The sequence below is a fragment of the Taudactylus pleione genome, unplaced genomic scaffold (assembly GCF_031769625.1).
Source record: "Taudactylus pleione unplaced genomic scaffold, aTauple2 ptg000473l, whole genome shotgun sequence".
Lineage (NCBI taxonomy): Eukaryota > Metazoa > Chordata > Amphibia > Anura > Myobatrachidae > Taudactylus > Taudactylus pleione.
Window position 1 is genome coordinate 4,118,082 of NW_028284875.1, and position 17,248 is coordinate 4,135,329.

Consider the following 17,248-nt stretch of genomic DNA (forward strand, 5'->3'; position numbering starts at 1 on the left):
ACTAAACTACTGCACCCAATACTAAAGTACCTAATAAAAGTAATATTCTAATCATAAGTTAATCAATTATATTGTGCATTTGTGTTATTGCCCAGTTTTATGTATCCTTAGGTGTATATTGCAATGAATTCATGCCATTGCTGTACAGTTCAATATTATCAAAATTGTAAAATAATTCCTGTTTATAAATAATTTCTGTTTATTTATCTTAAATAATATTTGCTAAAAATATATGTAACTTCAATGTTGCATAGGGAAAATATACACTATATTACCAAAAAGTGCAGTATCTTTAAATAAAAATAAGTTAAATCTCACTTGTGCTCTATATTTAAAGGTAAACATTGTTTTTTTGGTCTGTAGCACCTAAATTGTCAGTAAAGTCAGTGTCCAAAGAAATATAAAAAGCAGAAAATTACCCTTTTGATGACATGGATGAAAGGACTTCAAGAAACCCATCAGCAATTGCCATAGACATTGTTATTTTGTAGCCACTCTGATATTAAATTGCAATTAAAACTTAATAGGTATGTTTTGGTATATATGGATTTCATGCAATACCATTAAGACAGTCACCTGCATTGAAAAAAAGCATAACTTCTAGAATGAGAATGAGCATCAAAGGAACATGCATCCTAGATGAGACTTGAAGCCACTGTCCCAGGTGATAGCAAACTTATCCGGAAACTAATCCACAATGTCATCAGGATAAATGTCTGCTTTTAGATACAGGGCCATAATTTTGCAAGCTGAACAGTACCGGATTGTTAAGCAGATAAAAGTTTCTGGTGGAGCCATTTGTGCAGTATCAAGCAAGAATAAAGGGAACATCTCCAGTAATTATATGGATGAAATAAAGCCCAGATGAGACTTGAAACCACAATCCCTAGCTTAGGAGGCCAGTGCCTTATCCATTAGGCCAGTGGGGCTTAGTAACATCTTTGTGTGAAACTGATTTTTTCATTAGTATAATCATTAATTGTTGCGATATAGGAAAGCTGTTTATTTGTGTTCTTTGCTTTACAAATCCCAGCATGAAATGTGATTGTACTAACCAGACCTAATAGTGTGGACCCTCATGTTACATTGCAGCAAAACAGATTGATGCAACTCTTTTACCAATAAAGAGGTAGTCTTTTGCATTCCATTTTGTTGACTAACTAAAGTAATGTTTACAGTGCATATGAACCAAAGCAGATGTGTGTACTGGTACCTTAAAAACAGTCATGTTTGTGATTTTTTTCTGCCTTCATATCAGGATGTTCAGGTAGCAGATGATAATCATTAACTGATGACATTAGAAAAAAAATTACATTTGCTCCAGGTGAGGCTTGAACTCACAACCTCGGCATTGCTCAACAGATACTGTCTTATAAGTACCGCGCGCTAACCGATTGCGCCACAGGAGCACATGGTCAAAGTGTATTATTTTTAGTTGAGTGATTTTAGCATCGAGTTGACTAAGTATATTAACTTGGTTTATTAATTTTAAATTAGTTACTTTTTAAATCCACTAAACTACTGCACCCAATACTAAAGTACCTAATAAAAGTACTATTCTAATCATAAGTTAATCAATTATATTGTGCATTTGTGTTATTGCCCAGTTTTATGTATCCTTAGGTGTATATTGCAATGAATTCATGCCATTGCTGTACAGTTCAATATTATCAAAATTGTAAAATAATTCCTGTTTATAAATAATTCCTGTTTATTTATCTTAAATAATATTTGCTATAAATATATGTAACTTCAATGTTGCATAGGGAAAATATACACTATAATACCAAAAAGTGCAGTATCTTTAAATAAAAATAAGTTAAATCTCACTTGTGCTCTATATTTAAAGGTAAACATTGTTTTTTTGGTCTGTAGCACCTAAATTGTCAGTAAAGTCAGTGTCCAAAGAAATATATAAAGCAGAAAATTACCCTTTTGATGACATGGATGAAAGGACTTCAAGAAACCCATCAGCAATTGCCATAGACATTGTTATTTTGTAGCCACTCTGATATTAAATTGCAATTAAAACTTAATAGGTATGTTTTGGTATATATGGATTTCATGCAATACCATTAAGACAGTCACCTGCATTGAAAAAAAGCATAACTTCTAGAATGAGAATGAGCATCAAAGGAACATGCATCCTAGATGAGACTTGAAGCCACTGTCCCAGGTGATAGCAAACTTATCCAGAAACTAATCCACAATGTCATCAGGATAAATGTCTGCTTTTAGATACAGGGCCATAATTTTGCAAGCTGAACAGTACCGGATTGTTAAGCAGATAAAAGTTTCTGGTGGAGCCATTTGTGCAGTATCAAGCAAGAATAAAGGGAACATCTCCAGTAATTATATGGATGAAATAAAGCCCAGATGAGACTTGAAACCACAATCCCTAGCTTAGGAGGCCAGTGCCTTATCCATTAGGCCAGTGGGGCTTAGTAACATCTTTGTGTGAAACTGATTTTTTCATTAGTATAATCATTAATTGTTGCGATATAGGAAAGCCGTTTATTTGTGTTCTTTGCTTTACAAATCCCAGCATGAAATGTGATTGTACTAACCAGACCTAATAGTGTGGACCCTCATGTTACATTGCAGCAAAACAGATTGATGCAACTCTTTTACCAATAAAGAGGTAGTCTTTTGCATTCCATTTTGTTGACTAACTAAAGTAATGTTTACAGTGCATATGAACCAAAGCAGATGTGTGTACTGGTACCTTAAAAACAGTCATGTTTGTGATTTTTTTCTGCCTTCATATAAGGATGTTCAGGTAGCAGATGATAATCATTAACTGATGACATTAGAAAAAAAATTACGTTTGCTCCAGGTGAGGCTTGAACTCACAACCTCGGCATTGCTCAACAGATACTGTCTTATAAGTACTGCGCGCTGACCGATTGCACCACAGGAGCACATGGTCAAAGTGTATTATTTTTAGTTGAGTGATTTTAGCATCGAGTTGACTAAGTATATTGACTTGGTTTATTAATTTTAAATTAGTTACTTTTTAAATCCACTAAACTACTGCACCCAATACTAAAGTACCTAATAAAAGTAATATTCTAATCATAAGTTAATCAATTATATTGTGCATTTGTGTTATTGCCCAGTTTTATGTATCCTTAGGTGTATATTGCAATGAATTCATGCCATTGCTGTACAGTTCAATATTATCAAAATTGTAAAATAATTCCTGTTTATAAATAATTCCTGTTTATTTATCTTAAATAATATTTGCTATAAATATATGTAACTTCAATGTTGCATAGGGAAAATATACACTATAATACCAAAAAGTGCAGTATCTTTAAATAAAAATAAGTTAAATCTCACTTGTGCTCTATATTTAAAGGTAAACATTGTTGTTTTGGTCTGTAGCACCTAAATTGTCAGTAAAGTCAGTGTCCAAAGAAATATAAAAATCAGAAAATTACCCTTTTGATGACATGGATGAAAGGACTTCAAGAAACCCATCAGCAATTGCCATAGACATTGTTATTTTGTAGCCACTCTGATATTAAATTGCAATTAAAACTTAATAGGTATGTTTTGGTATATATGGATTTCATGCAATACCATTAAGACAGTCACCTGCATTGAAAAAAAGCATAACTTCTAGAATGAGAATGAGCTTCAAAGGAACATGCATCCTAGATGAGACTTGAAGCCACTGTCCCAGGTGATAGCAAACTTATCCGGAAACTAATCCACAATGTCATCAGGATAAATGTCTGCTTTTTGATACAGGGCCATAATTTTGCAAGCTGAACAGTACCGGATTGTTAAGCAGATAAAAGTTTCTGGTGGAGCCATTTGTGCAGTATCAAGCAAGAATAAAGGGAACATCTCCAGTAATTATATGGATGAAATAAAGCCCAGATGAGACTTGAAACCACAATCCCTAGCTTAGGAGGCCAGTGCCTTATCCATTAGGCAAGTGGGGCTTAGTAACATCTTTGTGTGAAACTGATTTTTTCATTAGTATAATCATTAATTGTTGCGATATAGGAAAGCCGTTTATTTCTGTTCTTTGCTTTACAAATCCCAGCATGAAATGTGATTGTACTAACCAGACCTAATAGTGTGGACCCTCATGTTACATTGCAGCAAAACAGATTGATGCAACTCTTTTACCAATAAAGAGGTAGTCTTTTGCATTCCATTTTGTTGACTAACTAAAGTAATGTTTACAGTGCATATGAACCAAAGCAGATGTGTGTACTGGTACCTTAAAAACAGTCATGTTTGTGATTTTTTTCTGCCTTCATATCAGGATGTTCAGGTAGCAGATGATAATCATTAACTGATGACATTAGAAAAAAAATTACATTTGCTCCAGGTGAGGCTTGAACTCACAACCTCAGCATTGCTCAACAGATACTGTCTTATAAGTACTGCGCGCTGACCGATTGCACCACAGGAGCACATCGTCAAAGTGTATTATTTTTAGTTGAGTGATTTTAGCATCGAGTTGACTAAGTATATTAACTTGGTTTATTAATTTTAAATTAGTTACTTTTTAAATCCACTAAACTACTGCACCCAATACTAAAGTACCTAATAAAAGTAATATTCTAATCATAAGTTAATCAATTATATTGTGCATTTGTGTTATTGCCCAGTTTTATGTATCCTTAGGTGTATATTGCAATGAATTCATGCCATTGCTGTACAGTTCAATATTATCAAAATTGTAAAATAATTCCTGTTTATAAATAATTCCTGTTTATTTATCTTAAATAATATTTGCTATAAATATATGTAACTTCAATGTTGCATAGGGAAAATATACACTATAATACCATAAAGTGCAGTATCTTTAAATAAAAATAAGTTAAATCTCACTTGTGCTCTATATTTAAAGGTAAACATTGTTTTTTTGGTCTGTAGCACCTAAATTGTCAGTAAAGTCAGTGTCCAAAGAAATATAAAAAGCAGAAAATTACCCTTTTGATGACATGGATGAAAGGACTTCAAGAAACCCATCAGCAATTGCCATAGACATTGTTATTTTGTAGCCACTCTGATATTAAATTGCAATTAAAACTTAATAGGAATGTTTTGGTATATATGGATTTCATGCAATACCATTAAGACAGTCACCTGCATTGAAAAAAAGCATAACTTCTAGAATGAGAATGAGCATCAAAGGAACATACATCCTAGATGAGACTTGAAGCCACTGTCCCAGGTGATAGCAAACTTATCCGGAAACTAATCCACAATGTCATCAGGATAAATGTCTGCTTTTAGATACAGGGCCATAATTTTGCAAGCTGAACAGTACCGGATTGTTAAGCAGATAAAAGTTTCTGGTGGAGCCATTTGTGCAGTATCAAGCAAGAATAAAGGGAACATCTCCAGTAATTATATGGATGAAATAAAGCCCAGATGAGACTTGAAACCACAATCCCTAGCTTAGGAGGACAGTGCCTTATCCATTAGGCCAGTGGGGCTTAGTAACATCTTTGTGTGAAACTGATTTTTTCATTAGTATAATCATTAATTGTTGCGATATAGGAAAGTCGTTTATTTCTGTTCTTTGCTTTACAAATCCCAGCATGAAATGTGATTATACTAACCAGACCTAATAGTGTGGACCCTCATGTTACATTGCAGCAAAACAGATTGATGCAACTCTTTTACCAATAAAGAGGTAGTCTTTTGCATTCCATTTTGTTGACTAACTAAAGTAATGTTTACAGTGCATATGAACCAAAGCAGATGTGTGTACTGGTACCTTAAAAACAGTCATGTTTGTGATTTTTTTCTGCCTTCATATCAGGATGTTCAGGTAGCAGATGATAATCATTAACTGATGACATTAGAAAAAAAATTACATTTGCTCCAGGTGAGGCTTGAACTCACAACCTCGGCATTGCTCAACAGATACTGTCTTATAAGTACTGCACGCTGACCGATTGCACCACAGGAGCACATGGTCAAAGTGTATTATTTTTAGTTGAGTGATTTTAGCATCGAGTTGACTAAGTATATTAACTTGGTTTATTAATTTTAAATTAGTTACTTTTTAAATCCACTAAACTACTGCACCCAATACTAAAGTACCTAATAAAAGTAATATTCTAATCATAAGTTAATCAATTATATTGTGCATTTGTGTTATTGCCCAGTTTTATGTATCCTTAGGTGTATATTGCAATGAATTCATGCCATTGCTGTACAGTTCAATATTATCAAAATTGTAAAATAATTCCTGTTTATAAATAATTCCTGTTTATTTATCTTAAATAATATTTGCTATAAATATATGTAACTTCAATGTTGCATAGGGAAAATATACACTATAATAGCAAAAAGTGCAGTATCTTTAAATAAAAATAAGTTAAATCTCACTTGTGCTCTATATTTAAAGGTAAACATTGTTTTTTTGGTCTGTAGCACCTAAATTGTCAGTAAAGTCAGTGTCCAAAGAAATATAAAAAGCAGAAAATTACCCTTTTGATGACATGGATGAAAGGACTTCAAGAAACCCATCAGCAATTGCCATAGACATTGTTATTTTGTAGCCACTCTGATATTAAATTGCAATTAAAACTTAATAGGTATGTTTTGGTATATATGGATTTCATGCAATACCATTAAGACAGTCACCTGCATTGAAAAAAAGCATAACTTCTAGAATGAGAATGAGCATCAAAGGAACATGCATCCTAGATGAGACTTGAAGCCACTGTCCCAGGTGATAGCAAACTTATCCGGAAACTAATCCACAATGTCATCAGGATAAATGTCTGCTTTTAGATACAGGGCCATAATTTTGCAAGCTGAACAGTACCGGATTGTTAAGCAGATAAAAGTTTCTGGTGGAGCCATTTGTGCAGTATCAAGCAAGAATAAAGGGAACATCTCCAGTAATTATATGGATGAAATAACGCCCAGATGAGACTTGAAACCACAATCCCTAGCTTAGGAGGCCAGTGCCTTATCCATTAGGCCAGTGGGGCTTAGTAACATCTTTGTGTGAAACTGATTTTTTCATTAGTATAATCATTAATTGTTGCGATATAGGAAAGCCGTTTATTTGTGTTCTTTGCTTTACAAATCCCAGCATGAAATGTGATTGTACTAACCAGACCTAATAGTGTGGACCCTCATGTTACATTGCAGCAAAACAGATTGATGCAACTCTTTTACCAATAAAGAGGTAGTCTTTTGCATTCCATTTTGTTGACTAACTAAAGTAATGTTTACAGTGCATATGAACCAAAGCAGATGTGTGTACTGGTACCTTAAAAACAGTCATGTTTGTGATTTTTTTCTGCTTTCATATCAGGATGTTCAGGTAGCAGATGATAATCATTAACTGATGACATTAGAAAAAAAATTACATTTGCTCCAGGTGAGGCTTGAACTCACAACCTCGGCATTGCTCAACAGATACTGTCTTATAAGTACTGCGCGCTGACCAATTGCACCACAGGAGCACATGGTCAAAGTGTATTATTTTTAGTTGAGTGATTTTAGCATCGAGTTGACTAAGTATATTAACTTGGTTTATTAATTTTAAATTAGTTACTTTTTAAATCCACTAAACTACTGCACCCAATACTAAAGTACCTAATAAAAGTAATATTCTAATCATAAGTTAATCAATTATATTGTGCATTTGTGTTATTGCCCAGTTTTATGTATCCTTAGGTGTATATTGCAATGAATTCATGCCATTGCTGTACAGTTCAATATTATCAAAATTGTAAAATAATTCCTGTTTATAAATAATTCCTGTTTATTTATCTTAAATAATATTTGCTATAAATATATGTAACTTCAATGTTGCATAGGGAAAATATACACTATAATACCAAAAAGTGCAGTATCTTTAAATAAAACTAAGTTAAATCTCACTTGTGCTCTATATTTAAAGGTAAACATTGTTTTTTTGGTCTGTAGCACCTAAATTGTCAGTAAAGTCAGTGTCCAAAGAAATATAAAAAGCAGAAAATTACCCTTTTGATGACATGGATGAAAGGACTTCAAGAAACCCATCAGCAATTGCCATAGACATTGTTATTTTGTAGCCACTCTGATATTAAATTGCAATTAAAACTTAATAGGTATGTTTTGGTATATATGGATTTCATGCAATACCATTAAGACAGTCACCTGCATTGAAAAAAAGCATAACTTCTAGAATGAGAATGAGCATCAAAGGAACATGCATCCTAGATGAGACTTGAAGCCACTGTCCCAGGTGATAGCAAACTTATCCGGAAACTAATCCACAATGTCATCAGGATAAATGTCTGCTTTTAGATACAGGGCCATAATTTTGCAAGCTGAACAGTACCGGATTGTTAAGCAGATAAAAGTTTCTGGTGGAGCCATTTGTGCAGTATCAAGCAAGAATAAAGGGAACATCTCCAGTAATTATATGGATGAAATAAAGCCCAGATGAGACTTGAAACCACAATCCCTAGCTTAGGAGGCCAGTGCCTTATCCATTAGGCCAGTGGGGCTTAGTAACATCTTTGTGTGAAACTGATTTTTTCATTAGTATAATCATTAATTGTTGCGATATAGGAAAGCCGTTTATTTGTGTTCTTTGCTTTACAAATCCCAGCATGAAATGTGATTGTACTAACCAGACCTAATAGTGTAGACCCTCATGTTACATTGCAGCAAAACAGATTGATGCAACTCTTTTACCAATAAAGAGGTAGTCTTTTGCATTCCATTTTGTTGACTAACTAAAGTAATGTTTACAGTGCATATGAACCAAAGCAGATGTGTGTACTGGTACCTTAAAAACAGTCAAGTTTGTGATTTTTTTCTGCCTTCATATCAGGATGTTCAGGTAGCAGATGATAATCATTAACTGATGACATTAGAAAAAAAATTACATTTGCTCCAGGTGAGGCTTGAACTCACAACCTCGGCATTGCTCAACAGATACTGTTTTATAAGTACTGCGCGCTGACCGATTGCACCACACGAGCACATGGTCAAAGTGTATTATTTTTAGTTGAGTGATTTTAGCATCGAGTTGACTAAGTATATTAACTTGGTTTATTAATTTTAAATTAGTTACTTTTTAAATCCACTAAACTACTGCACCCAATACTAAAGTACCTAATAAAAGTAATATTCTAATCATAAGTTAATCAATTATATTGTGCATTTGTGTTATTGCCCAGTTTTATGTATCCTTAGGTGTATATTGCAATGAATTCATGCCATTGCTGTACAGTTCAATATTATCAAAATTGTAAAATAATTCCTGTTTATAAATAATTCCTGTTTATTTATCTTAAATAATATTTGCTATAAATATATGTAACTTCAATGTTGCATAGGGAAAATATACACTATAATACCAAAAAGTGCAGTATCTTTAAATAAAAATAAGTTAAATCTCACTTGTGCTCTATATTTAAAGGTAAACATTGTTTTTTTGGTCTGTAGCACCTAAATTGTCAGTAAAGTCAGTGTCCAAAGAAATATAAAAAGCAGAAAATTACCCTTTTGATGACGTGGATGAAAGGACTTCAAGAAACCCATCAGCAATTGCCATAGACATTGTTATTTTGTAGCCACTCTGATATTAAATTGCAATTAAAACTTAATAGGTATGTTTTGGTATATATGGATTTCATGCAATACCATTAAGACAGTCACCTGCATTGAAAAAAAGCATAACTTCTAGAATGAGAATGAGCATCAAAGGAACATGCATCCTAGATGAGACTTGAAGCCACTGTCCCAGGTGATAGCAAACTTATCCGGAAACTAATCCACAATGTCATCAGGATAAATGTCTGCTTTTAGATACAGGGCCATAATTTTGCAAGCTGAACAGTACCGGATTGTTAAGCAGATAAAAGTTTCTGGTGGAGCCATTTGTGCAGTATCAAGCAAGAATAAAGGGAACATCTCCAGTAATTATATGGATGAAATAAAGCCCAGATGAGACTTGAAACCACAATCCCTAGCTTAGGAGGCCAGTGCCTTATCCATTAGGCCAGTGGGGCTTAGTAACATCTTTGTGTGAAACTGATTTTTTCATTAGTATAATCATTAATTGTTGCGATATAGGAAAGCCGTTTATTTGTGTTCTTTGCTTTACAAATCCCAGCATGAAATGTGATTGTACTAACCAGACCTAATAGTGTGGACCCTCATGTTACATTGCAGCAAAACAGATTGATGCAACTCTTTTACCAATAAAGAGGTAGTCTTTTGCATTCCATTTTGTTGACTAACTAAAGTAATGTTTACAGTGCATATGAACCAAAGCAGATGTGTGTACTGGTACCTTAAAAACAGTCATGTTTGTGATTTTTTTCTGCCTTCATATCAGGATGTTCAGGTAGCAGATGATAATCATTAACTGATGACATTAGAAAAAAAATTACATTTGCTCCAGGTGAGGCTTGAACTCACAACCTCGGCATTGCTCAACAGATACTGTCTTATAAGTACTGCGTGCTGACCGATTGCACCACAGGAGCACATGGTCAAAGTGTATTATTTTTAGTTGAGTGATTTTAGCATCGAGTTGACTAAGTATATTAACTTGGTTTATTAATTTTAAATTAGTTACTTTTTAAATCCACTAAACTACTGCACCCAATACTAAAGTACCTAATAAAAGTAATATTCTAATCATAAGTTAATCAATTATATTGTGCATTTGTGTTATTGCCCAGTTTTATGTATCCTTAGGTGTATATTGCAATGAATTCATGCCATTGCTGTACAGTTCAATATTATCAAAATTGTAAAATAATTCCTGTTTATAAATAATTCCTGTTTATTTATCTTAAATAATATTTGCTATAAATATATGTAACTTCAATGTTGCATAGGGAAAATATACACTATAATACCAAAAAGTGCAGTATCTTTAAATAAAAATAAGTTAAATCTCACTTGTGCTCTATATTTAAAGGTAAACATTGTTTTTTTGGTCTGTAGCACCTAAATTGTCAGTAAAGTCAGTGTCCAAAGAAATATAAAAAGCAGAAAATTACCCTTTTGATGACATGGATGAAAGGACTTCAAGAAACCCATCAGCAATTGCCATAGACATTGTTATTTTGTAGCCACTCTGATATTAAATTGCAATTAAAACTTAATAGGTATGTTTTGGTATATATGGATTTCATGCAATACCATTAAGACAGTCACCTGCATTGAAAAAAAGTATAACTTCTAGAATGAGAATGAGCATCAAAGGAACATACATCCTAGATGAGACTTGAAGCCACTGTCCCAGGTGATAGCAAACTTATCCGGAAACTAATCCACAATGTCATCAGGATAAATGTCTGCTTTTAGATACAGGGCCATAATTTTGCAAGCTGAACAGTACCGGATTGTTAAGCAGATAAAAGTTTCTGGTGGAGCCATTTGTGCAGTATCAAGCAAGAATAAAGGGAACATCTCCAGTAATTATATGGATGAAATAAAGCCCAGATGAGACTTGAAACCACAATCCCTAGCTTAGGAGGCCAGTGCCTTATCCATTAGGCCAGTGGGGCTTAGTAACATCTTTGTGTGAAACTGATTTTTTCATTAGTATAATCATTAATTGTTGCGATATAGGAAAGCCGTTTATTTGTGTTCTTTGCTTTACAAATCCCAGCATGAAATGTGATTGTACTAACCAGACCTAATAGTGTGGACCCTCATGTTACATTGCAGCAAAACAGATTGATGCAACTCTTTTACCAATAAAGATGTAGTCTTTTGCATTCCATTTTGTTGACTAACTAAAGTAATGTTTACAGTGCATATGAACCAAAGCAGATATGTGTACTGGTACCTTAAAAACAGTCATGTTTGTGATTTTTTTCTGCCTTCATATCAGGATGTTCAGGTAGCAGATGATAATCATTAACTGATGACATTAGAAAAAAAATTACATTTGCTCCAGGTGAGGCTTGAACTCACAACCTCGGCATTGCTCAACAGATACTGTTATAAGTACCGCGTGCTGACCGATTGCACCACAGGAGCACATGGTCAAAGTGTATTATTTTTAGTTGAGTGATTTTAGCATCGAGTTGACTAAGTATATTAACTTGGTTTATTAATTTTAAATTAGTTACTTTTTAAATCCACTAAACTACTGCACCCAATACTAAAGTACCTAATAAAAGTAATATTCTAATCATAAGTTAATCAATTATATTGTGCATTTGTGTTATTGCCCAGTTTTATGTATCCTTAGGTGTATATTGCAATGAATTCATGCCATTGCTGTACAGTTCAATATTATCAAAATTGTAAAATAATTCCTGTTTATAAATAATTCCTGTTTATTTATCTTAAATAATATTTGCTATAAATATATGTAACTTCAATGTTGCATAGGGAAAATATACACTATAATACCAAAAAGTGCAGTATCTTTAAATAAAAATAAGTTAAATCTCACTTGTGCTCTATATTTAAAGGTAAACATTGTTTTTTTGGTCTGTAGCACCTAAATTGTCAGTAAAGTCAGTGTCCAAAGAAATATAAAAAGCAGAAAATTACCCTTTTGATGACATGGATGAAAGGACTTCAAGAAACCCATCAGCAATTGCCATAGACATTGTTATTTTGTAGCCACTCTGATATTAAATTGCAATTAAAACTTAATAGGTATGTTTTGGTATATATGGATTTCATGCAATACCATTAAGACAGTCACCTGCATTGAAAAAAAGCATAACTTCTAGAATGAGAAAGAGCATCAAAGGAACATGCATCCTAGATGAGACTTGAAGCCACTGTCCCAGGTGATAGCAAACTTATCCGGAAACTAATCCACAATGTCATCAGGATAAATGTCTGCTTTTAGATACAGGGCCATAATTTTGCAAGCTGAACAGTACCGGATTGTTAAGCAGATAAAAGTTTCTGGTGGAGCCATTTGTGCAGTATCAAGCAAGAATAAAGGGAACATCTCCAGTAATTATATGGATGAAATAAAGCCCAGATGAGACTTGAAACCACAATCCCTAGCTTAGGAGGCCAGTGCCTTATCCATTAGGCACTGGCCTCCTAAGCTACATCTTTGTGTGAAACTGATTTTTTCATTAGTATAATCATTAATTGTTGCGATATAGGAAAGCCGTTTATTTGTGTTCTTTGCTTTACAAATCCCAGCATGAAATGTGATTGTACTAACCAGACCTAATAGTGTGGACCCTCATGTTACATTGCAGCAAAACAGATTGATGCAACTCTTTTACCAATAAAGATGTAGTCTTTTGCATTCCATTTTGTTGACTAACTAAAGTAATGTTTACAGTGCATATGAACCAAAGCAGATATGTGTACTGGTACCTTAAAAACAGTCATGTTTGTGATTTTTTTCTGCCTTCATATCAGGATGTTCAGGTAGCAGATGATAATCATTAACTGATGACATTAGAAAAAAAATTACATTTGCTCCAGGTGAGGCTTGAACTCACAACCTCGGCATTGCTCAACAGATACTGTCTTATAAGTACCGCGCGCTGACCGATTGCACCACAGGAGCACATGGTCAAAGTGTATTATTTTTAGTTGAGTGATTTTAGCATCGAGTTGACTAAGTATATTAACTTGGTTTATTAATTTTAAATTAGTTACTTTTTAAATCCACTAAACTACTGCACCCAATACTAAAGTACCTAATAAAAGTAATATTCTAATCATAAGTTAATCAATTATATTGTGCATTTGTGTTATTGCCCAGTTTTATGTATCCTTAGGTGTATATTGCAATGAATTCATGCCATTGCTGTACAGTTCAATATTATCAAAATTGTAAAATAATTCCTGTTTATAAATAATTCCTGTTTATTTATCTTAAATAATATTTGCTATAAATATATGTAACTTCAATGTTGCATAGGGAAAATATACACTATAATACCAAAAAGTGCAGTATCTTTAAATAAAAATAAGTTAAATCTCACTTGTGCTCTATATTTAAAGGTAAACATTGTTTTTTTGGTCTGTAGCACCTAAATTGTCAGTAAAGTCAGTGTCCAAAGAAATATAAAAAGCAGAAAATTACCCTTTTGATGACATGGATGAAAGGACTTCAAGAAACCCATCAGCAATTGCCATAGACATTGTTATTTTGTAGCCACTCTGATATTAAATTGCAATTAAAACTTAATAGGTATGTTTTGGTATATATGGATTTCATGCAATACCATTAAGACAGTCACCTGCATTGAAAAAAAGCATAACTTCTAGAATGAGAATGAGCATCAAAGGAACATGCATCCTAGATGAGACTTGAAGCCACTGTCCCAGGTGATAGCAAACTTATCCGGAAACTAATCCACAATGTCATCAGGATAAATGTCTGCTTTTAGATACAGGGCCATAATTTTGCAAGCTGAACAGTACCGGATTGTTAAGCAGATAAAAGTTTCTGGTGGAGCCATTTGTGCAGTATCAAGCAAGAATAAAGGGAACATCTCCAGTAATTATATGGATGAAATAAAGCCCAGATGAGACTTGAAACCACAATCCATAGCTTAGGAGGCCAGTGCCTTATCCATTAGGCCAGTGGGGCTTAGTAACAACTTTGTGTGAAACTGATTTTTTCATTAGTATGATCATTAATTGTTGCAATATAGGAAAGCCGTTTATTTGTGTTCTTTGCTTTACAAATCCCAGCATGAAATGTGATTGTACTAACCAGACCTAATAGTGTGGACCCTCATGTTACATTGCAGCAAAACAGATTGATGCAACTCTTTTACCAATAAAGAGGTAGTCTTTTGCATTCCATTTTGTTGACTAACTAAAGTAATGTTTACAGTGCATATGAACCAAAGCAGATGTGTGTACTGGTACCTTAAAAACAGTCATTTTTGTGATTTTTTTCAGCCTTCATATCAGGATGTTCAGGTAGCAGATGATAATCATTAACTGATGACATTAGAAAAAAAATTACATTTGCTCCAGGTGAGGCTTGAACTCACAACCTCGACATTGCTCAACAGATACTGTCTTATAAGTACTGCGCGCTGACCGATTGCACCACAGGAGCACATGGACAAAGTGTATTATTTTTAGTTGAGTGATTTTAGCATCGAGTTGACTAAGTATATTAACTTGGTTTATTAATTTTAAATTAGTTACTTTTTAAATCCACTAAACTACTGCACCCAATACTAAAGTACCTAATAAAAGTAATATTCTAATCATAAGTTAATCAATTATATTGTGCATTTGTGTTATTGCCCAGTTTTATGTATCCTTAGGTGTATATTGCAATGAATTCATGCCATTGCTGTACAGTTCAATATTATCAAAATTGTAAAATAATTCCTGTTTATAAATAATTCCTGTTTATTTATCTTAAATAATATTTGCTATAAATATATGTAACTTCAATGTTGCATAGGGAAAATATACACTATAATACCAAAAAGTGCAGTATCTTTAAATAAAAATAAGTTAAATCTCACTTGTGCTCTATATTTAAAGGTAAACATTGTTTTTTTGGTCTGTAGCACCTAAATTGTCAGTAAAGTCAGTGTCCAAAGAAATATAAAAAGCAGAAAATTACCCTTTTGATGACATGGATGAAAGGACTTCAAGAAACCCATCAGCAATTGCCATAGACATTGTTATTTTGTAGCCACTCTGATATTAAATTGCAATTAAAACTTAATAGGTATGTTTTGGTATATATGGATTTCATGCAATACCATTAAGACAGTCACCTGCATTGAAAAAAAGCATAACTTCTAGAATGAGAATGAGCATCAAAGGAACATGCATCCTAGATGAGACTTGAAGCCACTGTCCCAGGTGATAGCAAACTTATCCGGAAACTAATCCACAATGTCATCAGGATAAATGTCTGCTTTTAGATACAGGGCCATAATTTTGCAAGCTGAACAGTACCGGATTGTTAAGCAGATAAAAGTTTCTGGTGGAGCCATTTGTGCAGTATCAAGCAAGAATAAAGGGAACATCTCCAGTAATTATATGGATGAAATAAAGCCCAGATGAGACTTGAAACCACAATCCCTAGCTTAGGAGGCCAGTGCCTTATCCATTAGGCCAGTGGGGCTTAGTAACATCTTTGTGTGAAACTGATTTTTTCATTAGTATAATCATTAATTGTTGCGATATAGGAAAGCCGTTTATTTGTGTTCTTTGCTTTACAAATCCCAGCATGAAATGTGATTGTACTAACCAGACCTAATAGTGTGGACCCTCATGTTACATTGCAGCAAAACAGATTGATGCAACTCTTTTACCAATAAAGAGGTAGTCTTTTGCATTCCATTTTGTTGACTAACTAAAGTAATGTTTACAGTGCATATGAACCAAAGCAGATGTGTGTACTGGTACCTTAAAAACAGTCATGTTTGTGATTTTTTTCTGCCTTCATATCAGGATGTTCAGGTAGCAGATGATAATCATTAACTGATGACATTAGAAAAAAAATTACATTTGCTCCAGGTGTGGCTTGAACTCACAACCTCGGCATTGCTCAACAGATACTGTCTTATAAGTACTGCGCGCTGACCGATTGCACCACAGGAGCACATGGTCAAAGCGTATTATTTTTAGTTGAGTGATTTTAGCATCGAGTTGACTAAGTATATTAACTTGGTTTATTAATTTTAAATTAGTTACTGTTTAAATCCACTAAACTACTGCACCCAATACTAAAGTACCTAATAAAAGTAATATTCTAATCATAAGTTAATCAATTATATTGTGCATTTGTGTTATTGCCCAGTTTTATGTATCCTTAGGTGTATATTGCAATGAATTCATGCCATTGCTGTACAGTTCAATATTATCAAAATTGTAAAATAATTCCTGTTTATAAATAATTCCTGTTTATTTATCTTAAATAATATTTGCTATAAATATATGTAACTTCAATGTTGCATAGGGAAAATATACACTATAATACCAAAAAGTGCAGTATCTTTAAATAAAAATAAGTTAAATCTCACTTGTGCTCTATATTTAAAGGTAAACATTGTTTTTTTGGTCTGTAGCACCTAAATTGTCAGTAAAGTCAGTGTCCAAAGAAATATAAAAAGCAGAAAATTACCCTTTTGATGACATGGATGAAAGGACTTCAAGAAACCCATCAGCAATTGCCATAGACATTGTTATTTTGTAGCCACTCTGATATTAAATTGCAATTAAAACTTAATAGGTATGTTTTGGTATATATGGATTTCATGCAATACCATTAAGACAGTCACCTGCATTGAAAAAAAGCATAACTTCTAGAATGAGAATGAGC

General features: G+C 33.4%; 7 non-coding genes across 7 annotated transcripts; all 7 read right to left on the reverse strand.

Annotated features, from left to right (window-relative positions):
• Window positions 1-1,316: 1,316 nt before the first annotated feature.
• On the reverse strand, window positions 1,317-1,409 carry TRNAI-UAU (transfer RNA isoleucine (anticodon UAU)). Its single transcript is given in 2 exon segments — window positions 1,317-1,352; window positions 1,372-1,409. It is a non-coding gene; the product is annotated as a tRNA-Ile (tRNA).
• Window positions 1,410-2,828: 1,419 nt separating this feature from the next.
• On the reverse strand, window positions 2,829-2,921 carry TRNAI-UAU (transfer RNA isoleucine (anticodon UAU)). The gene is given in 2 exon segments: window positions 2,829-2,864; window positions 2,884-2,921. It is a non-coding gene; the product is annotated as a tRNA-Ile (tRNA).
• A 1,419-nt stretch (window positions 2,922-4,340) lies between these two features.
• Window positions 4,341-4,433, reverse strand: TRNAI-UAU (transfer RNA isoleucine (anticodon UAU)). Its single transcript is given in 2 exon segments — window positions 4,341-4,376; window positions 4,396-4,433. It is a non-coding gene; the product is annotated as a tRNA-Ile (tRNA).
• Window positions 4,434-7,364: 2,931 nt separating this feature from the next.
• TRNAI-UAU (transfer RNA isoleucine (anticodon UAU)) lies at window positions 7,365-7,457 on the reverse strand. Its single transcript is given in 2 exon segments — window positions 7,365-7,400; window positions 7,420-7,457. It is a non-coding gene; the product is annotated as a tRNA-Ile (tRNA).
• A 2,931-nt stretch (window positions 7,458-10,388) lies between these two features.
• On the reverse strand, window positions 10,389-10,481 carry TRNAI-UAU (transfer RNA isoleucine (anticodon UAU)). The gene is given in 2 exon segments: window positions 10,389-10,424; window positions 10,444-10,481. It is a non-coding gene; the product is annotated as a tRNA-Ile (tRNA).
• Window positions 10,482-11,900: 1,419 nt separating this feature from the next.
• TRNAI-UAU (transfer RNA isoleucine (anticodon UAU)) lies at window positions 11,901-11,991 on the reverse strand. Its single transcript is given in 2 exon segments — window positions 11,901-11,936; window positions 11,954-11,991. It is a non-coding gene; the product is annotated as a tRNA-Ile (tRNA).
• Window positions 11,992-13,411: 1,420 nt separating this feature from the next.
• On the reverse strand, window positions 13,412-13,504 carry TRNAI-UAU (transfer RNA isoleucine (anticodon UAU)). The gene is given in 2 exon segments: window positions 13,412-13,447; window positions 13,467-13,504. It is a non-coding gene; the product is annotated as a tRNA-Ile (tRNA).
• Between the last annotated feature and the right edge of the window lie 3,744 nt (window positions 13,505-17,248).